Consider the following 20,843-nt stretch of genomic DNA (forward strand, 5'->3'; position numbering starts at 1 on the left):
TCTGCCACAAATTCTAAAGTGGAGATCGCCATGAATCACCGGCGCCAACGGGCCATACTCCGCGGTGGTATTTTTTCCGAAGAGGCGTTCAATGTCTTCAATTCTAGACATGCATATATTTGCGCTGCTCAAGATGGACTTGCCGGAGCAACGGACTAGTATGTGAGGGATATACGGGTAAGAGAATTTAATAAGTATGTGTAGTAGTAGCCCCTGAGACTTGAAACAGTTGGCACAACTAATTTAAGGATCATTAAATGCATAGGTTCTTGTAGAGAAGAATGCCCAGTTGTCTCAAGAGCTGGAGGAATGTAAGTCCCAAATGAAGGCCAATGTAGCTGAACAATAGGAATCCAAAAAGGCTTCTTCTGGTAATAATTTCCTTCTACCAGTTTGTTTGTTCGGCATGGTTTATAAATCTGACGAAAGATTCAACAGACAATCCCGGAGGAAATCCGAAGACTGTGGGAGATAATGAGCTGCATCTGCGAAGTCAGCTGAAGGCGGGCGAACGCATGCTGACGCAGTCTATTCAGGAGAAGAATAAGCTGCAAGATGCTAATATCTGACTGAGCGTCAAATTGAAAGATGTTCGGGCTCAGCTCGCGGACTCCATGAAGGATTACCGGAGGCTTCGACACGACATTTATAGTAAGTGCTTGAACGAACTATAGTATAGTTCGACGAGGAGGCGTATTGACAGAGTTATGTCTACAGGTATGTTGATGGGCCACCCTGAAGAGGAGATGCCCGGTTCTACAGGCGATATGCTGCAAGAGCTTTCACAACTGCACGAACGAGCTCGGCAGGTGATGCAGGGTATTACCCAGGCTTTGTGGTCGTCCGCTTCCCTGCCAGGAGGCATGAGCGAACTTGTAGAGATGCTTAAAGGAGCACGGCGGCGCTTCCGATTATGGAAGATATCAACTTGCCGGCAGGGTGCGAGAGAAGCTTGGGCCATGGTGAAGACGCGATATGTCAAGTCTGACCCGAACCATATGGCCAAAGTTGGACCGGCTGGGTCAAATGGACAAGAGGTACTCGTTAGTCTTGGTATATGACCAAGTAGCATTAGCTGCAAAGTATTCTCAACAGGATTGTAAGCTGGACAGCCTGTTGGATGGTATAGAAAGAGTACAACCAGTCTAAATGACTATGTAATTTGAACGGGCTCATGTACTCCCTAGCCGGATTGAAAATCATTTGTCATGGCGGACCTTTTCGCTTCAGCCCCCGGATCCGACAGCCCGGGGTGTATCCGAATACCCACACAGTTATGAAAAACCGGGGTATGCGTGGAAACCAGGCGTAGGGGTCATAAGTGCTTGAACAGACAAGTACCCAACTAGTTATGTTATATTACATGGATAGTAAGAAACATCTTCCAGAGAGAATAGTTCCGTTAGGGGTTCCTTTCTCTGGGTGCGCATGCATCGATGTGCATGTCCAAACTGCGAACAGAAGCGCAGGAAACAAAACATCTGGGTATTTTCGTTGTAATGAACGAGAACATCTTTTGTTCACCGACCGAATATTCCCTTAAGAACGCTAGCTTTCGGCTTCACCCAGTCTGAGGTACACATCCGGCTCAACCGGCAGTAACAATCGCAGAGGTGCTCCCCTTATACCCTAGCCGAATTAACGGGAACGTAGGGCATAAATACCAGAGCGAGGCAACCCACCATGGCCAAAACTTAAGTCATATCGATGCATATAATGGTGAAGAAAGGGCACATATGGAAAGAAAAATGCATATGTGGCTGGCAAGGAGCCATTAAATTAGTTGTATTTAGCTTCCGAATAGGAAGCCCCCAGGTATAGTGTGCACGCATAATGCGGCCGGAGTGCTCAGGGCATCCATACAGTTTTAAGGTTGTATGTTAAAAAGGAAAAAGGGGGCGAGAAAGGAAGAAAGAGAACATAATTGAAGAGGCGGAGTTAAGGAGACGAACACTAAGTTTGGAGCTAGGTGTAGAATCTCCGGAGTCTGGCAATGTTCCATGGGTTTTGCTCGAGTCTGTTATCAGATGCGCTGCGCAGATGGTACGCTCCTCCGGTGAGAACTTTATCAATGATGAAGGGACCCTCTCACTTGGGTTTGAGCTTGTCCTTCTTCTTCTCGGGGAGGCGTAGAACGAGTACGCCATTGTTATAAGTTTTGGCCTGTACTTCTCTGCTTTGATACCTTCGAGCCTGTTGCCGATAGAATGCGGAACGGGCTTTAGCGACATCACGCCTCCTCCTCCAAAGCATCTAAGTTGTCCTGCCGATCTAGCTCGGCTTCCTTCTCTTCATACATGCGCACGCGAGGTGAGTCATGGATTATATCGCAGGACAACACTTCTTCTGCGCCGTACACCATAAAAAATGGTGTGTATCCGGTGGTACGATTCGGCGTGGTCCGCAGCCCCCAGAGTATGGAGTCAAGTTCCTCGACCCAATGCGTGTCTGATTCCTTCAAAGATCGCACTAGTCTAGGTTTAATGCCGCTCATGATAAGACCATTTGCACGTTCGACTTGACCATTTGTTTGGGGGTGATAGACAGAGGCGTAGTCGAGCTTAATGCCCATTTTGCCGCACCAGGTTTTCACCTCCTCGGCTGTAAAATTCGAGCCATTGTCAGTGATGATACTGTGGGGGACGCCATAACGGTGTACAACCTCCGATCTGAAGTCTATCACTGGTTCGGAATCGGCTGTTTTAACTGGCTTGGCTTCTATCCATTTGGTGAACTTGTCCACCATGACCAATAAGTATTTTTTCTTATGGCTTCCCCCTTTAAGGGGTCCCACCGTATCCAGCCCCCAGACTGCGAAGGGCCAAGTTATGGGGATTGTTTGGAGAGCAGTAGGGGGCATATGGCTCTGATTGGCAAATAGTTGACAACCAACACAATGTTGGACAAGGTCCTGTGCGTCCGCCCAGGCTGTCGGCCAGTAAAATCCTGTCTGAAAGGCCTTGCTTACGAGAGCTCGGGCTGCCGTGTGGTGCCCGCCTAATCCGGAATGGATTGCGGCTAAGAGCTGCCGCCCTTCCTCTTCGGAGATGCATCGTTGGAGCACTCCGGTGGTGCTCTTTTTGTAGAGCTCTCCTTCATGGACTTTGTAGGCCTTAGAGCATCACACAATACAACGTGCCTCATTTTGATCCTCGGGGAGCTCTTGCCTATGTAGGTAGGCCAAGAAGGGCTCGGTCCACGGGGCGATGACAACCATTATTTTGTGGGCCAAAGGTGTTATTTCGGTGGCAGAGCCTCCGATTACGTCAGAAGGTTTAGAATCTGGGGTTGTGTTCGGAGCCGGACTAATAGTGCCGGACTCCCCTTCCCATGCCACGGACGGCTTGAACAGCCTTTCTAAGAAGATATTAGGTGGGACAGGGTCGCGTTTGGCGCCGATGCGGGCTAGGATATCGGCTGCTTGGTTATTTTCTCTGACCACATGGTGGAATTCGAGCCCCTCGAACCGAGCTGATATTTTGAAGACGACATTGCGATAGGCCGCCATTTTCGGGTCCTTGGCATCAAAGTCTTCATTTACCTGAGATATTGCGAGGTTCGAGTCCCCACGCTCTTCGAGGCGTTGGATGCCCATGGAGACTGCCATCCGAAGACCATGCAATAGAGCTTCGTACTCGGCTGCATTGTTGGAGTCTATGTATAATATTTGGAGGATGTACTGAACTGTGTCTACGGTGGGGGATGTCAGGACGACACCCGCTCCCAATCCGGCCAGCATTTAAAGTCGTTCAAATGCATGATGCAATTTGAGTACGTGTCGTACTCGTTAGGGAGTTCGGCTTCTGTCCATTCGGCGATGAAGTCAGCCAGTACTTGCGACTTAACAGCCCGCCGTGGTTTGTATGTTATCTCGAACGGAAGGAGCTCAATAGACCATTTAGCTATTCGGCCTGTTGCGTCGCGGTTATTTATTATGTCATTGAGTGGTACTTCGGAGGCCACCGTGATCGAACACTCTTGAAAGTAGTGTCGTAGTTTCCGGGATGCCATGAAGACCGCGTACGCTATCTTTTGATAGTGTGGGTATCGGGATTTGCATGGAGTGAGGATAGTGGACACGTAATATACCGGCTTTTGGAGCGGGAACTTGTGTCCGTCTGCCTCTCGTTCGATGACGAGCATTGCGCTCATGACTTGGTTTGTTGAGGCTATGTATAATAGCATGGGTTTGCCAATGTTTGGCGCGGTCAGGACTGGGTTTGTGGCCAAGAGTGCCTTTATTTCTTCCAGTCCGGCCGTGGCCGCATCCGTCCACTCAAAGTGTTTGGTGCGTCAAAGAAGGCGATACAGAGGTAGTGCCTTCTCTCCTAAGCGGGAGATAAAGCGGCTTAAGGCAGCCAAACATCCAGTTAGTTTCTGGATCCGCTTGAGGTCTGTTGGGATAGACAACTGTGACAGTTCTCAGATTTTTGCCGGATTGGCTTCAATTCCTCTATTGGAAACAATGAAGCCGAGCAATTTTCCAGAGGGTACTCCGAAGACACACTTCTCCGGGTTGAGATTGATGTCGTGTTGAAAGATTATCGAACGTAAGCCTCAAGTCATCTATTAAAGTTTCGACGTGTCTTGTTTTGATGACCACGTCGTCTATGTAGTCCTCTACTGTCTTGCCAATTTGTTTTTCCAGGCATGTCTGGATCATGCGTTGATAGGTTGCGCCGGCGTTTTTGAGCCCGAAGGGCATGGTGTTGAAACAGAAGGGGCCGTACGGAGTGATGAAGGCCGTTGCGGCCTGGTCGGACTCCGCCATCTTTATTTGATGGTATCCGGAGTATGTGTCGAGGAAACACAATCAGTCGTGTCCCGCAGTGGCATCGATTATTTGATCAATGCAGGGGAGGGGGAAGGGATCCTTAGGGCAAGCTTTATTGAGGTCCTTGAAATCGACACACAAGCGCCAGGATTTGTCCTTTTTTGGTACCATTACCAAGTTTGCTAGCCAATCTGGATGTTTGATGTCTCTGATGAATCCGGCCTCGAGTAGCTTGGCTAGCTCTTCTCCCATGGCTTGCCGCTTAGGCTCTGAGAAGCGTCTAAGAGTCTGCTTGACTGGCTTGTATCCATTCAGTATATTGAGGCTGTGTTCGGCCAGCCTGCGTGGGATACCCGGCATGTCTGAAGGATGCCAGGCGAAGATATCCCAATTCTCACGCAGGAAGTCTCGCAGTGCGGAATCTATTGTGGGGTTCAGCTGTGTCCCAATGGAAGCTGTCTACGAAGGGTCCGTTGGGTGGACACGGAATTTGACTATCTCGTCCGCTAGTTTGAAGGAGGTGGATTTAGGTCGCTTGTCGAGTATCACGTCGTCTCTGTCCACTGTTGCTCACAGTGTTGTCAGTTCTTCGACCGTGAGGGCTTCTGATAATGCCTCCAGGGCGAGGGCGGCGGTTTTATTTTCGGCGCGGAGTGTGACGTCCAGATTACTAGCTAGAGTGATGATTCCATTGGGCCCGGGCATTTTGAGCTTCATGTACCCGTAATGGGGTATAGCCTGAAAACTCGTGAATGTGTCCCGCCCCAAGAGGGCGTGGTATCCGCTGCTGAACGAGGCCACTTGGAATGTAATTTCTTCGGACCTGTAATTCTCCAGCGTGCTGAATACCACATCCAGTGTGATTTTTCCTGTGCATTGTTCCTCCTGACTAGGGATGATTCCCCTGAAGGTCGCTGTCGGTGTCAAAACCGGCGGATCTCGGGTAGGGGGTCCCGAACTGTGCGTCTAGGAGGATGGTAACAGGAGACAAGGGACACGATGTTTTTACCCAGGTTCGGGCCCTCTCGATGGAGGTAAAACCCTACTCCTTGATTAATATTGATGATATGGGTAGTACAAGAGTAGATCTACCACGAGATCAGAGAGGCTAAACTCTAGAAGCTAGCCTATGGTATGATTGTTGTTCGTCCTACGGACTAAAACCCTCCAGTTTATATAGACACCGGAGAGGGCTAGGGTTACACAGAGTCGGTTACAATGGGAGGAGATCTACATATCCGCATCGCCAAGCTTGCCTTCCATGCCAAGGAAAGTCCCATCCGGACACGGGACAATGTCTTGAATCTTGTATCTTCATAGTCCGAGAGTCCGGCCAAAGGTATAGTCCGGTCATTCGGACACCCCCTAATCCGGGACTCCCTCAGTAGCCCCTGAACTAGGCTTCAATGATGACGAGTCTGGCGCGCAGATTGTCTTCGGCATTGCAAGGCGGGTTCCTCCTCCGAATACTTCATAGAAGATGTTTGAACACAAGGATAGTGTCCGGCTCTCCAAAATAAGTTCCACATACCACCGTAGAGAGAATAATATTTGTATAAATCTAATCTGCTGACGTATTCCGCAGCGTGACATCATGCCACGGCCAGCCTTCATTCGAATCGTTTTACTGTCCCACCTCCGCACGTTTAGCGAGGCGGTTTCCTTGGCACGTCTTGTAAAAGCAGAGATTGTGTCCCCTTATTCCGGGATTCTCATTAATACGGGCGTGGGTAACCCAACCGTGTCTGTTGGTATGTCTTCTCAAACGAAGGCGAGTCCCAAACGGTCACGGGGAGGGCTCTTGGTATTCAACCTCTTTATAAAGAGGCCAAGGCTCGACTCCTTTCTTTCAATCTCAATCAAATCCGCCTCTTTACCTTGAGTTCCAACACCCAAAGCTTCAGATTCAGGCGCTTCGGACTTCCGATGATGTCTGGCTCCGACCTTCAAGTCCGGTGGATGCCTTCCTCCATTACGGAAGAAGACGTGTTAAAGTTAAGAGATGCTAGGTATCTAACCGGCGAAATCTTGCATAGGCTGCCTGCTCAAGGGCAGGTCATTCCCACTCCCAAGCCCGGTGAGAGCGTGGCGTTCGCATCTCACTTCCTTCGGGGGCTAAGCTCCCCGATTGACCCCTTCGTGAGGGGGCTCATGTTTTATTATGGGCTGGAATTTCACGACTTAGCTCCGGAGTCCATCCTCCATATCTCATCGTTCATTGTTGTGTGCGAGGCCTTCCTCCATATTACTCCTCACTTCGGATGGTGGCTCAAAACCTTCAAAGTAGAGCCGAAGATGATCGAGGGGCAGCACGCGGAGTGTGGAGGTGCTGTTATAAGCAAGATTGCCGACGCTCCATGGCCCGAGGGCTCTTTTCAAGAGGAGTTCAGCTTGTGGCAACAAGAGTGGTTTTATATCACAGCTCCCAGGGGCACCAAATGGGTGGCGCCACCTGTCTTTCGCTCGGGTCCCCCACTACAGCTAGCATCATGGGTCAATAAAGGGCTTAACTGGGGGCCATCCAAGGACGTGCCCTTGTTGCAGGGCCGCGTTCGAGATCTCCTAGAAAGAGATATCAATCTGGCTGTAGTGACGCAGGTTATGTTGATTCGCCGCATCCTGCCCTGCAAACGATGCCCCCTCCGCTTGTGGGAGTTTAATCCGGAAGGACCACGAGCCCTCCAACATTTTGTGGGCGCGACGCCCGTGGAGATGTACAAATTGTTCTTCGGATCACAAGCAATGTGTCCGAACTCGTCTGAGGACGCAGGTCTGAGCTGCAATCGCCCGGATACTCAAGTAAGTAGACCTATACCCGGACACGCTATCTGTATATGTATCATAAAATTGCCCTTAAAAGAGTTGTCCCTTAAATAGGAGTGGATAGCGAAAGCAAAGCTAATCAGGTGTCCGGCCCCCCTCCCTGAGACTACGCCGGATCCCGTGTTAACCAGGATGCTGGAGGTTGCGCCTTTGGAAGAAGGCGAAGAGGGGAACAAGGAAGATACCGCCTCCCCGAGGGAGGCTGTCAGGAAAGGAGGAATCGAGAATTCCTCTAACCAGGGGAAGAAAAGGACTGCCTCTGAGGACCCGGAGGCCATGGCCTCAAAGCGAGGGAAGAAATCTTCGTCCGAGGGTCCGGCGCCGGGAGGTGCCTCAGTCGCATCGCGTCCCCAAGGGGATCAGCTCTCCACCGAGCCGTAAGTAAAGAGGGGGGTTTTAAAATGAGAGATATCCCCGTTCTATTTCTGAGGAAGATAACCGAAATTTTACCTTGTAGTTCGGATCTCCTCCCTTCTCAGCAGAGCTCATCTTCAGGGGATCTTTGTCCGAAGATGATGGAGAGCGGAACGCCTCCCCCTGCCGTACTGCCTTGCGAGGTGGGCGACCCTGAGGTGTCGTCACGGACGGTTTCTTTGAATCCGGTAGGGCCGTAAGGCAGTCGTATGGCCCCCAAGGCCCTCCGTGTCCGGCCTTCGAAGAAGGCCATCGGACTAGCCTGACACCGTCTGGTGCGCGGTCGGAGGAGCTGAATGATCTGCTCAGGCTAGCGTCTATCTCAGAAGAACACAGTGCATTGATGGATACGGTGATTAGAAGGATTTCATCCGCGGAGAGCGGGTTGTACGAGGCTGTCAGGAGTTTACTGACATGTTTTGAGGTACGTGAAATGATGTACCTTTTGATAGATCCGCATATATAAGATGCGCCCTGTATAGATAGTAGCCCTTGAGACTCGATGCGTTGTCAAAAAGGACGGCGCGCCGAGGATCATAATCCCAGGTATAATATTGCGCCTTTCCTATGTAGGTGGCGAAGTGTCCGGTGGCTAGCTGGACTGATGAATTTGCCGAGCTAAAGCGGCAACTTGACGTGGCAGATGCCGACATCACGCTTGTCAATAAGCGGCTTGACGAGGCACAAGGTATATAATTTCTCTGAAGACACCTGGTAAGAGGAGCTTGATGCCCATACCTTACAACATCTGTGCTTGATGCAGATGGTGCCGCTGCCATGGAGAACCTTTGGGCGGAACTTGCCCGAGCCAAGGAGGAGGCCAGGAAAAGCGATATGGCTGCCTTAAAGGCGGCTGAAGAGCTAAAAGCCGAACAGGCTGCTCACTGCCAAAGCAAGAAGGAGATGGCCGAGATGGCTGAAAAATTGAAGAATGCTGCCGACCGTTGCAAGCTTCTGGAAAAAGAAGATTGGGTGGCACAGAAGGACCTAGAGAAGGTCACTACCGAGGCCAAGGATACTCGCTCTGTGATGAGAGCTATGAAGGAGGAGCTACGTCAGGCCGGAGATATCACGGCTGGAAAGCCCTATATGCTGCGGATGAAGTTCGGGGATCCTAAGTATGCTCCGTTGGACCGGAAGTGGAGTGCGGCGAACACTTACCTAGACTTGGCGGCGAGTGCCGCGGACGCGACCGAACACTTTCGCGATCAAAATGACCACGAAGTGGATCAGCTTTTTTGGTCGCAGTTCCATAAACTAGAGCGCCCACTTTCAGTATCTGATCGTTTGGCCGCATGGGCGGAGCTGAATAGGTTATCCAGACTCGCCATGAATCATGTCGTGAGTCATCTGTGGCCGAAAAGGCCCGAGCCGAAGAGTTATTTTAGCTTGGTGCAGCAGTTCCTCGGTGTGGTGCCACATATTAATGCACTGAAGAGGTTGGCGTGCATAGAGGGTGCACAGATGGCTCTTGCCCGTGTCAAGACATACTGGGCGGATATGAAGGCCAGTGCTATTGCATCCCAAGATTTGGACGGAAGCCGAGTACCTGCCGAGCACTATTTTTAGGAAGTTCTGCAGGGCGTTCGGTTAATAGAGACGCAGTGCTCGAAGGATGTCATGTTCGAATAACATGTATCATTGTAAAACAATGTTTCGATGGAATATAAAGGCTTTTTATACTTGTGCTTTCAAGAATTAGAATACCTCCTGTGCGGCCGTTGATGTATATGTGTATATAACCTGAAAGATGGTAGTCTTCGGCTTCAGCCCCCACGCATATAATGCGGGGGTGTTCACAGAAGGCACATTTTCACACTTGATCCAACATCTTGGTCCTATAAAGGAGGTGATAGCGCAGCGAACTAGGCAATCGGACTATAGTGCTTTATCACTTTCACTTAGCCATACGAGTTTGACAGTGGGGCTACTATATAGCCCCTAGGGGCACCACGCTCACCAGAATTCGGGGCGCGTTTGTGCCTGACCGGAAAATGGCCCTTCGTTAATGCGGAGGAATTCTAAAGATTCCGACGGGTCATCGAGTGGTTGACCAGTCTCACGCTATATCATGATAGTCAGTTTTCGGCTTTCTCTACTGAGGTGCTCGCCTGGCCGAACCGGGGCACAATCGCAGTAGTTCTCCTGGTGCCGCCTTAGCCGATAGAGCAGAACGTAAGGCAGCAAAACATAGGAGCCGGGCAAACCCAACATTTGACCAAAGACATGATTCCGAGCTGATGCATATAAAGCGAAACTCGCGACGCCAAACACTCCCTAAGGTATTCGGTCTTTATGAAATCGGACTGAACAAAGCCCTTGGTAAGAAGCCCCTAGTGTCCAGGTACGCGCAAAATTCTGGCGTGGCCACATGCCAAGATGCTAGCCTCCTCCTCGGTTATAACAAGAAACCGGGGGATGTTATCAACAAGAGACAGTAAAAAAGGTTTACGCAGGGTCTTAATATGAAAAGAATCCTTGGAACGGGTCCCTACTGCACGTCTGCGCCTGTGTCTCCGTTGTGCCGTATCCTGGACGGGTGTAGCACGGTGCTCATCTGTAAAAGAGAGGAACTTAGTTGAAAACAATCGTGCGAAAAGCTATATTATATTAAATAAACAAAGTATAGTTCGGGAAATGGGTAGAATTGAGCTTTATTGTCTCTTGTTGTATACGTGTGGGGCCCCTTGTACGGGGGTATGCGACTATTAAGCCCCTGTATGTTTACGCCGGACTCGTCTAACCATGTCCGGGGTTTGAACAACCTGTTTTAGGTGCTTTGGTGAGTGAAGTCGGTTTAGTGTGTGGCTGTCAAGGCAGCCGCACAATATTCTGCGTTCGAGGAACACTCAATATTTCCCTTTAATGAGATAATGCCTCGCGGACCGGGCATTTTAAGCGTAAGGGATGCATAACGCGGTATTGCGTTAAAGCGGGCGAAACCTTTGCGTCCCAATAGTGCTTGATAGCCACTTGTAAATGGGGCGATGTGAAAGGTTAGCTTTTCGCGTCGAAAGTTGTCGGGGAAGCTGAACATAACTTCTAGCAGGAGAGAACCCGTACAATGGGTATCTGGGCCTAGCGTTACCCCTTGAAAGGAAGTGTTGCCATGGCGAATTTTTGTTGGTTTTATCCCCATTTTGCGGACTGTGTCCTGGTATAATAGGTTAGATCACTGCCGCCATCCATTAGGACTTGTGTAAAGTGGAGTCCGTCAATTATCAGATCTAATACCAAGGCAGTCCAGCCTGCGTTCCAGATACTTCTAGAGTAATCCTGATGGTCAAAGGTGATTTGTTATAGCAACCAATGGCGGGACACTTCTGGGACAGGCCGTATAGCGCGTATCTCAATAGGCGCCACTCTTTTCTTCCCTTTTGTCACGTGAAGTGAGTTTACTATTTTGACTTCTTGTGGGAACTTCTTTTGTTCTCCGGTGCTCTGCTTGTGGGGTTCGTCATCGTCCTCGCTTGGTATGCCGAGCCCCTTGTGTTCGGCGTTAAGTTTTCCGGATTGCTTGAAGAGCCAACAATCTCTGTGGGTATGGTTTGCAGGCTTCCCGAAAGTACTATGAATTTGGCATGTTTTGTCCAAGATGTTGTTTAGGTTAGATAGCTCGTCCCTGCTATCCTTGAGGGGCAGCTTTTTCTGATTCTACCGAGAGCTTTTGAATCCGACGTTGACTGCCGCGCTCTTGAGGCTGTTTCCCTTAGTTCAGCGATGGTCCTTGCTATGTCGTGGTTTCCCGTTTCCATCCCTGACTTCAAATGTACTTGGGTCGCTGGGGCTGCTTCTTGCCAACCAGCTATCCTCTCCTGCGCAAAAGCGGGTCATGAGGCTTGTTAATGCGGCCATTGTTCTTGGCTTTTCTTGGCCGAGTTGTCTGGCGAGCCATTCGTCTCGAACGCTGTGTTTGAAAGCTGCTAAGGCTTCGGCGTCCGGACAGTCGACTATCTGGTTCTTTTTAGTAAGAAATCTTTTCCAGAGTTTCCGGGCTGACTCTCCGGGTTGTTGAGTTATATGACTTAGATCGTTTGCATCCGGAGGTCGGACATAGGTCCCTTGAAAATTTGCCCGAAAAGCATCCTCGAGCTCTTCCCAACTTCCGATGCTGTTTTCGGGAAGGCTTTTAAGCCAATGCCTGGCTGGCCCTTTGAGCTTGAGGGGTAAGTATTTTATGGCGTGGAGGTCGTCTCCTCTAGCCATGTGTACGTGGAGGATATAGTCCGCAATCCAGACTCCAGTGTCTGTTGTTCTGTTATATGCCTCTATGCTTACGGGTTTGAATCCCGCTGGAAATTCATGGTCCAGCACCTCATCGGTGAAACAGAGGGGGTGTGCGGCACCCCTATATTTGGGTGTGCCGTGATGTTCGGATACTTGTTGCATTGCATTGCTTACTAGAGCTTGCTTTCTTGGCATGTAGATAGATCTGGCTGGGCCGTCTTTTGATGGGAATCCTTGCGCAGATCGCGTGCCGTCTTGAGTGCGGTGCCCCTTGCCGTTCTATGTTGGCCATGGGGTTGTTTATCCGACTGGGTGTCTTCTTTATTTTTTGATTGCGGGGGCTCTAAGGCCTCCTCATCAAATTCCGCTAGTAATTTCCGCATCGGATAGCTCTTTGAGTGACGACTGTCGCCATACTTGTCTGCGATGTTGAGTACTTTGCCCCATCTAATTCTGAGCGCATCTTCCGCTGTTTTGAGCTTCCGCTTCTGCTTTTTCAGGCTACGCGCAGTGGTGACGAGCCTTTTGTGGAGGTTCTTCTGTTCCAGCAACTTGTCCGGCGTGAGGTCGTCCAGACTATTATCTTCACCGGGGACGGGTTGTTTGGTTTGTTTACCCAAATTGCCATGTTCGGACGGCTGCTCGATCGCATGTTCGTCGTCCGCCGGTTCGCCCTGCTCTGCGGCTGGGTCTCTGTCGAGGTGGGGTTTGGCGCATCGCTTACGCCGCCGCTTTGATTGCTTTTCGAGGGAACGATCCCTCCTTGCGTACCTTTGTTCCTCGTCGTTGTTTCTTTTAGGTGTGTCCACCATGTATACATCGTGAGATGAGGTGGTTGTCCAGTGCCCTATAGGCGCAGATTCCTGTTCGTCTCCTGCATCGTCGTCCATACCGTCGATGTCTTCGAAGTCGAAATCGAACAAGTCGGTTAAATCATCGACAGTGGCTACGAAGTGGGCGGTGGGTGGGCTTTGAATTTCTTCATCGTCCGCATCCCAACCTTGCTGACCATAGTCCAGCCAGGGCTCTCCTAATAAAAAGAGAGACTTTAATGAATTCAGAATGTCGCCGAAGGGCGAGTGCTGAAAGATGTCCGCGGCGGCGAACTCCATGATCGGCACCCAATCGGGTTCGATGCAGGGGCGCAGAAGGTTCGGAGTCCGAAAAGGAGTCCGACACCTTGGAGTCGCGAGCTTTGCAAAGGACAAGACTGGTGTTCAGCTCGATCGCCATAGAGGTTGCAGCCCCCGAGGCGGTGTCCAGCCACCCGTCCTTGATTGGTGCAGTCGGCTCCGAACTAAGGGTCGGAGCAGACACTGGGGCGGCCTCCTAGGCACTGTTCAGCGGCAGAGCTAGATCATGCCCATCGTGACAGTGCGACGCGCTCGGCTGTGGCTCGAACCCGTCAAAGATCAAGTCTCCGCGGATGTCAGCCGTGTAGTTCAAACTTCCAAATTTGACCTGATGGCCAGGGGCATAGCTTTCGATCTGCTCCAGATGGCCAAGCGAATTGGCCCGCAGTGCAAAGCTGCCGAATACGAAGATCTGTCCGGAGAGAAAAGTCTCACCCTGGACCACGTCGTTGTTGATGATCGGAGGAGCCATCGGGCCTAAGGATGACGACACAGAGGAACTCTCAATGAAAGCACCAATGTCGGTGTCAAAACCGGCGGATCTCGGGTAGGGGGTCCCGAACTGTGCATCTAGGCGGATGGTAACAGGAGACAAGGGACACGATGTTTTTACCCAGGTTCGGGCCCTCTCGATGGAGGTAAAACCCTACTCCTGCTTGATTAATATTGATGATATGGGTAGTACTATAGTAGATCTATCACAAGATCAGAGAGGCTAAACCCTAGAAGCTAGCCTATTGTATGATTGTTGTTCGTCCTACGGACTAAAACCCTCCGATTTATATAGACACCGGAGAGGACTAGGGTTACACAGAGTCGGTTACAATGGGAGGAGATCTACATATCCGCATCGCCAAGCTTGCCTTCCATGCCAAGGAAAGTCCCATCCGGACACGGGACGAAGTCTTGAATCTTGTATCTTCATAGTCCGGGAGTCCGGCCAAAGGTTATATTCCGGTCATCTGGACACCCCTAATCCGAGACTCCCTCAGTCATGCTGCTTCGCTCAATGCGGCTCTTGTCAATTTCCATCTTGTTAAGGGTTTCCTCATAGATGAGGTTCAGTCCGCTTCCGCCGTCCATGAGCACTTTAGTGAGCCTGAAGCCATCCACGGTCGGGCTAAGGACCAAAGCAGCTGGTGCTCGGACTGTTCAGAATTGAGGTTCGTCACTTGCATTGTAAGTTATAGTCGTGTCGTTCCATGGATTTATTGTTGCCACGTGGCAAACTTCTGCGAGGCTGCGCTGAGCTTGCTTGCGCCTATTATTTGAGGCGAAAGTCTTGAAGACTGTAAATACCGTATTGTTGTCTCCGGCGGGATGTTGCTCTGCTGTATGTTCTATGAGGAGATCCTCGCCGCTCTTTGCTACCTGCCGGAGTATCCAACATGCTCTAAGGCTATGCATTGGCGTAGTATCCGGTGTGCTGTGAATCTTGCACGGCCCGTTTAGCCATTCTTCCAATACGATTCCGTGCCTTGCGGCGGGCTTTGTTTTTTTGGTACTTGAATCGGGTGACTTACGAGAGTTTACCCTTTTAGTTCGGACAGATGATTTGGTTAGAGCCGGATTGTCCCAGAAGTTTGTTTGGGTTTTCCAGGCGCTTTCCATCGCGCAGTATTTTTGCACTATGGCCGCTAAGTCAGCAAAGTGTACTATGTCACGGCAACTTATAGCGTTGAGAATCCCTTTGTCCGTGCAATTTTTGCAAAAGAGGGAGATTGCGTCTGCCTCGCAATAGTCCTTGACCCTGTTTATCACAAGGAGGAATCTGGCCCAGTAATGATGTACTGTTTCTTGGGGCTCTTGTCTGATATGTGAAATATTGGATAAATCTGGGTGGGTGGGTGGATTTGAATCCGAATCCCGACCCGATCTGGGACCGAGGGGCAAAGAGGATTCCGAGCTTAACGGCTCGGGTTCTGGGGCGTTGCCCGATCTCTTCGGCCTACCACCCAATTCTGAGTCCGGGGCCTGGGTCATGTCCTCCCGCGAGCGGTTGTCCGGCTCGGAGATCTCGGCAATCCGGACATAGTTCGCCCTCAAAGTAGAGGGAGAATTAGGATGATGCTCTTCCACTACCGCTATCTCATGGGTGACCGGTGGAGAGTGAATCTCCCTTTGGTTGGGTTTAAGCCCGATCCGGTCATAGTCCATAGCGACGCCCAGGGCGGCGATGCGATCCAAGAGCTCATTGAGGGAGAAGAGCTTCATTGGGTCCATCTGTTCGGCAAATTCCGAATCAACATGTAGGCTATTTTTAATGACCTGAGAAGTCATTGTCGGCGCGACAGCCGATCGGGCGGTCATAACGAAGCCGCCCAGCCTGAGAGTTTGGCCTGGAGCCAGGGCTCCCCCGGAGGTGATGTTGTCTTTGACAACGAGACGAGCCATCAAGCCTTATCGCGACGACACAATGGAACTCTCAATGAAAGCACCAATGTCGGTGTCAAAACCGGTGGATCTCGGGTAGGGGGTCCCGAACTGTGCGTCTAAGGCTAATGGTAACAGGAGGGTGGGGACACGATGTTTACCCAGGTTCGGGCCCTCTCGATGGAGGTAATACCCTACTTCCTGCTTGATTGATCTTGATGATATGAGTATTACAAGAGTTGATCTACCATGAGATCAGAGAGGCTAAACCCTATAAGCTAACCTATGGTATGATTGTTGTTGTTGTTGTGTCCTACGGACTAAACCCTCAGGTTTATATAGACACCGGAGGGGGCTAGGGTTACCCAAAGTTAGTTACAGAGAAGGAGATCTATAATCCGGATCGCCAAGCTTTCCTTCCATGCCAAGGAGAGTCCCATCCGGACATGGTACAAAGTCTTTAATCTTGTATCTTCATCGTCCAACAATCCGACCAAAGTATATAGTCTGGCTGTCCGGATACCCCCTTATCCAGGACTCCCTCAAGGAGGCCATCCACTTGCCTTGCGCTCCGGAACTGGACATGGCTGGAGTGCTTTTTGGGGGCGGCAAAGAGGAGAGCTTGGGCGCTAGAGCTCGAGAATGGGGAAGCAGAGAGAAGGTGTGGGTGAAAGAGTTGGGATCCTTATCTCTTTGTAAAGGAAGTGAATATCAAGTGCCTCCTCACTTGCCCTAAAAACTCACTTATCCCCGAAGGGCCATGCAAACGGTGTGGTGGGATTAACCATACCCGTATTGATGAGAATCCCGCAATAAGGGGACACGATCTCTGCTTTGACAAGACGTGCCAATGAAACCGCATCTTGAAATACTGAGCGGTGGGCTAAAAAACGGTTCGAATAATAACCGGGCGTCGACGTGATGTCATGTTGTAAAAGTTTTCAACAGATTGGACTCATGAATTATTATACTCTCTACGGTTGTGTGTGGTATTTGTTTTGCAGAGCTGAACACGTTTCTTGTGTTCGAAGGAAGATTTGGAGTATTCGGAGGAGGAACCCGCCTTGCAATGCTGAAGAAAATCTGCACGTCGGACACCTCGTCATTGAAGCCTGGTTCAGGGGCTACTGAGGGAGTCCTAGATTAAGGGGTCCTCGGACGGCCGGACTATTGATACGGGCCGGACTGTTGGGCTATGAAGATCCAAGACTAAAGATGCTCTCCAGTGTCCGGATAGGACTCTCCTTGGCGTGGAAGGCAAGCTTGGCGACCTGATATGTAGATTCCTTTCTCTGTAACCGACTTTGTACAACCCTAGTCCCCTCCGGTGTCTATATAAACCGGAGGGCTTAGTCCGTAGAGGCAGATTCACAATCCTCATAGGCTAGACTTCTAGGGTTTAGCCATTACGATCTCGTGCTATATCAACTCATGTAATACTGATACCATCAAGATCAATATAGCAGGAAGTAGGGTATTACCTCGATAGAGAGGGCCCGAACCTGGGTAAACACCATGTCCCCCCGCCTCCTATTACCATCGACCTTAGACGCACAGTTCGGGACCCCCTACCTGACATCCGCCGGTTTTGACACCGACACCGGGGGCCTCGTCCTGCTGTCCCTGGCGACAGTGGTTTGCGGGCTTCCTCGTCAAGATCTCCATCACCCAGTTCTCCATACCTATCACCTTGCGGGGCCTGCCGAACCTGGGAAGGAATAGGGCAAGAACGGGGATTATGGGGCACTTTTCTTTTTCTCAATTTGTAGGCACTTGCCAAATCTTAGTTTTCTAGGAAATGTAATCTACCGAGCCCATGCTTGTGTTCTGTAATATCTGTACTTGCATCAGCATATCAATGAAAAAGATGAGCTTTCACCGGGAACTCATGCATGTATGCGTTCGTGAAGAGGCAAAGTGCCCCTTTAATGAAAATAAATGAGTCTCCCCGACAAGCTACCTTGCTGGCGCTCCTGTGCCTGTCGGAGAACCACATCTGCCAGGTTACAGGCGCAGGGTCCAGCCCCCTTCCAAACTCTTCTTTTGCCCAAGGTTACTGCAACTACCTCGACCAAAGCAACGTTTGAGTCGGGGATGGTACCACCCAAGTCTAGACAGAGTGGTGATGTTTTCTAATGCACAACTCACAAGTTACGAACATGAATGGGCAGGGAGGAACTTTATCTGATTAAGTTGTTGATGGAGACGTCGTGCCAAGCAGACTTCTCAATTTCTTGCCGGGAATTGTTACTGCGACCGGAAGGAAGAGAGGACAGGGGCATGGAGCCTTGGTGGTTTCCCAGCACCAGTTAGAATCTAAGGTAGCACAATATCCTGGACAAGTACGCATGCATACATACATACATATATATATATATATGTATGTATATATATATATCTATATCTATATCTATCTATATATATATGTATATATATATATAAACATGGGAACTAGCAGGAAACTGTACATGCTAAAAGCTATATAGCTGCGCGCAGGATCTGCGCCTGGCTCTGTACGTAGGGTTACATGCCTTGCCGGCAAGGGTAGTACAAAAGGGGGTTGCTGGAGCTTCCCGCAACCGCGCCCTATGGGTAAAACTTGTGAAGATGTTCGATATTCCAGGAGGTGCTCACTGGAATGCCATCTTCGGTCTCCAGGTGAACTGCGCCGGGCCTGGTGACTCGTAATACCCGATAGGGGCCTTCCCACTTTGGCGTCAACTTGTTTGAATTCTTGGCGGACTGAATGCACCGAAGAACAAGGTCGCGTTCCTCAAGGCTTCGAGCATGAACCTTGTAGCTATGATAGCAGCGCAAGGCTTGCTGGTAGCAAGTGGCTCGCACAACAGCTCAAAGACGATCTTCCTCAAGGAGAGTTGCATCATCTTGGCGCAACTGCTCTTGCTCAAGCTCATCATAAGCGAGCACTCGAGGTGACCCGTGTATGAGTTCAGTGGGGAGAACTGCTTCTGCCCCGTAAACCAGGGCAAAGGGTGTCTGGTCAGTGGCTCGATTTGGTGTCGTTTTGATTGACCAAAGAACTGTTGGCAATTCATCAATCCAGTGCCTTCCACACTTGTGCAGCTTGTCGAAGGTTCTTGTTTTGAGGCCTTGCAACACTTCAGCATTTTCCCTTTCTGCTTGGCCATTGCTCCTTGGATGAGCAAGAGAAGCAAAGCATACCTTGCTGCCAAGGTCTTGGATATACTGCATGAGGGTGCAACTCGTGAACCTTGTGTTGTTGTCGGTGATGACTCTATTTGGCACACCAAAACGGCAAACGAGTCCCTTGAAGAACTTGACGGCTGACTGCATTGTCACCTTCCTCACCGGCTCCACTTCCAGCCACTTTGTGAACTTGTCAATCGCAATGTACAAGTACTCAAAGCCCCCGACAGCACGGAGAAAGAGGCCCAGTATGTCGAGCCCCCAGACCGAAAATGGCCAGGAGAGGGGGGTTGTTTGAAGGGCTTGAGCTTGTTGATGAAGCTTCTTTGAATGAAACTAGCATGCTTCACACTTGGTTACTAGTGCCATTGCATCCTGGAGGGCAATGGTCCAGAAGAAACCTTGCCGGAATGCTTTGCCAGCAAGGGCTCTTGACCCTATGTGGGAGCCACATATGCCTCCGTGTAGCTCTGCTAACAGCTCTAGTCCGTCCTCCCGAGGAATACACTTCAATTTCACGCCGTTTGGCCTTCTTATGTAAAGGGCACCATCCACAAACAGGTATGTGCTAGACCGACGGGCTACTTTCTCTACTTCTTCTTGCTCCTCGGGGATCTCCCTTGTTTGGAGGAAACAGACTGTATGTGTCAGGACCCCGATTCTATGCCACACCGATCTAGCATGTAACACCTTATATCACTTTGCGGCCTCACGCACGGTATTCCCACAGGTGTCCCCTTACCATGCCCTGGACCGTTTGCGCCTTTTGGCACACGTATATGATGGTGTCGCTAGCATACATATGACAAAGAACCCGGGTTGACATGGCTAGTCGTGAACCCAAAGTGGCACTAACTTACAGGGACATGCATACATGACCCGGCAACGAACGTGTCGGTCATCAACGAGTGAATACGGGCTGTAGCAGCTGGGCTAGCAGGACTCTGGAGAATCTGGGCTGTAGCAGGCTAACAGGACTCCGGTAGACACCGCGTGACATTTCCCCGAAGGGATAGACACATGAACGAAGAAGGACACATGCCGGCCAGCCTAAGTGTTCCAGAGCAGTACCAAGCTACCAGGGCTCAGTGGAAGCATTAGGAGACATTTCCCAGTAAGAGAGGCTACTAAGGATAAACAACTAGATAGTCAGATCCCGCACATAGAAATACACATTACACGTACGCATAACATGCAAGTATGTGCTGTACAACATGGCATCACAACATAACTCAACAACTCATATAGATAAGACTCAAAGAGCCATCATAGCATTTATTACAAACAGGGGTCACATGACCCAACAGTCAGATCAAACAAGCAACAGGCGGAAGCATTACATGTCTGAGTACAGACATCTACAAATGAAAAAGGCTGAAGGGCCTGACTATCTACAACATCCTATCAAGATCGTAGCTGAGGTACAAGCTACTTGTCGAAGTCCATGTAAACTAGTAAGACCGAAGTCTCCCTACGAGAAGGCCATCCATAGCACTCACACTTGTCTTGAGCATTTTAGAGTATCCACTTCAAATTGTCTATGTACCATGTAAGCATCCAAGAAGTCCATAACTGCGGACCCGGCTATTCGAATAGATCATGTTAACCCTGTAGGGGTGTACTTCTTCACACACGCTCTCGCCACTTACCGCCATGTACACATCATGTCACTCGGCAACCTTCAAGCGAAAGCCTGGCGAGGGTGTCGGCCACGACCTGACTAACCACACAAGACTCTAGTCTAGGTTTATCGCCTATTTAGGTTCCATCCGCAAGGAGATCCGGCCGGGGTGTCGCTCACGGCCCCAAACGATGTGTGCAGGGTTCTCGAGCCCACCATCCGGGTGCCCCTCGGTACACCAGGCCACGTGTGCCTAGTCTATCCCAAGCCCACCCTGCCGGGTGCCACTTGGTAGAAAAATAGCACTACC

This window comes from Triticum dicoccoides, chromosome 4B (assembly GCF_002162155.2).
Source record: "Triticum dicoccoides isolate Atlit2015 ecotype Zavitan chromosome 4B, WEW_v2.0, whole genome shotgun sequence".
In the NCBI taxonomy this organism is placed as follows: Eukaryota; Viridiplantae; Streptophyta; class Magnoliopsida; order Poales; family Poaceae; genus Triticum; species Triticum dicoccoides.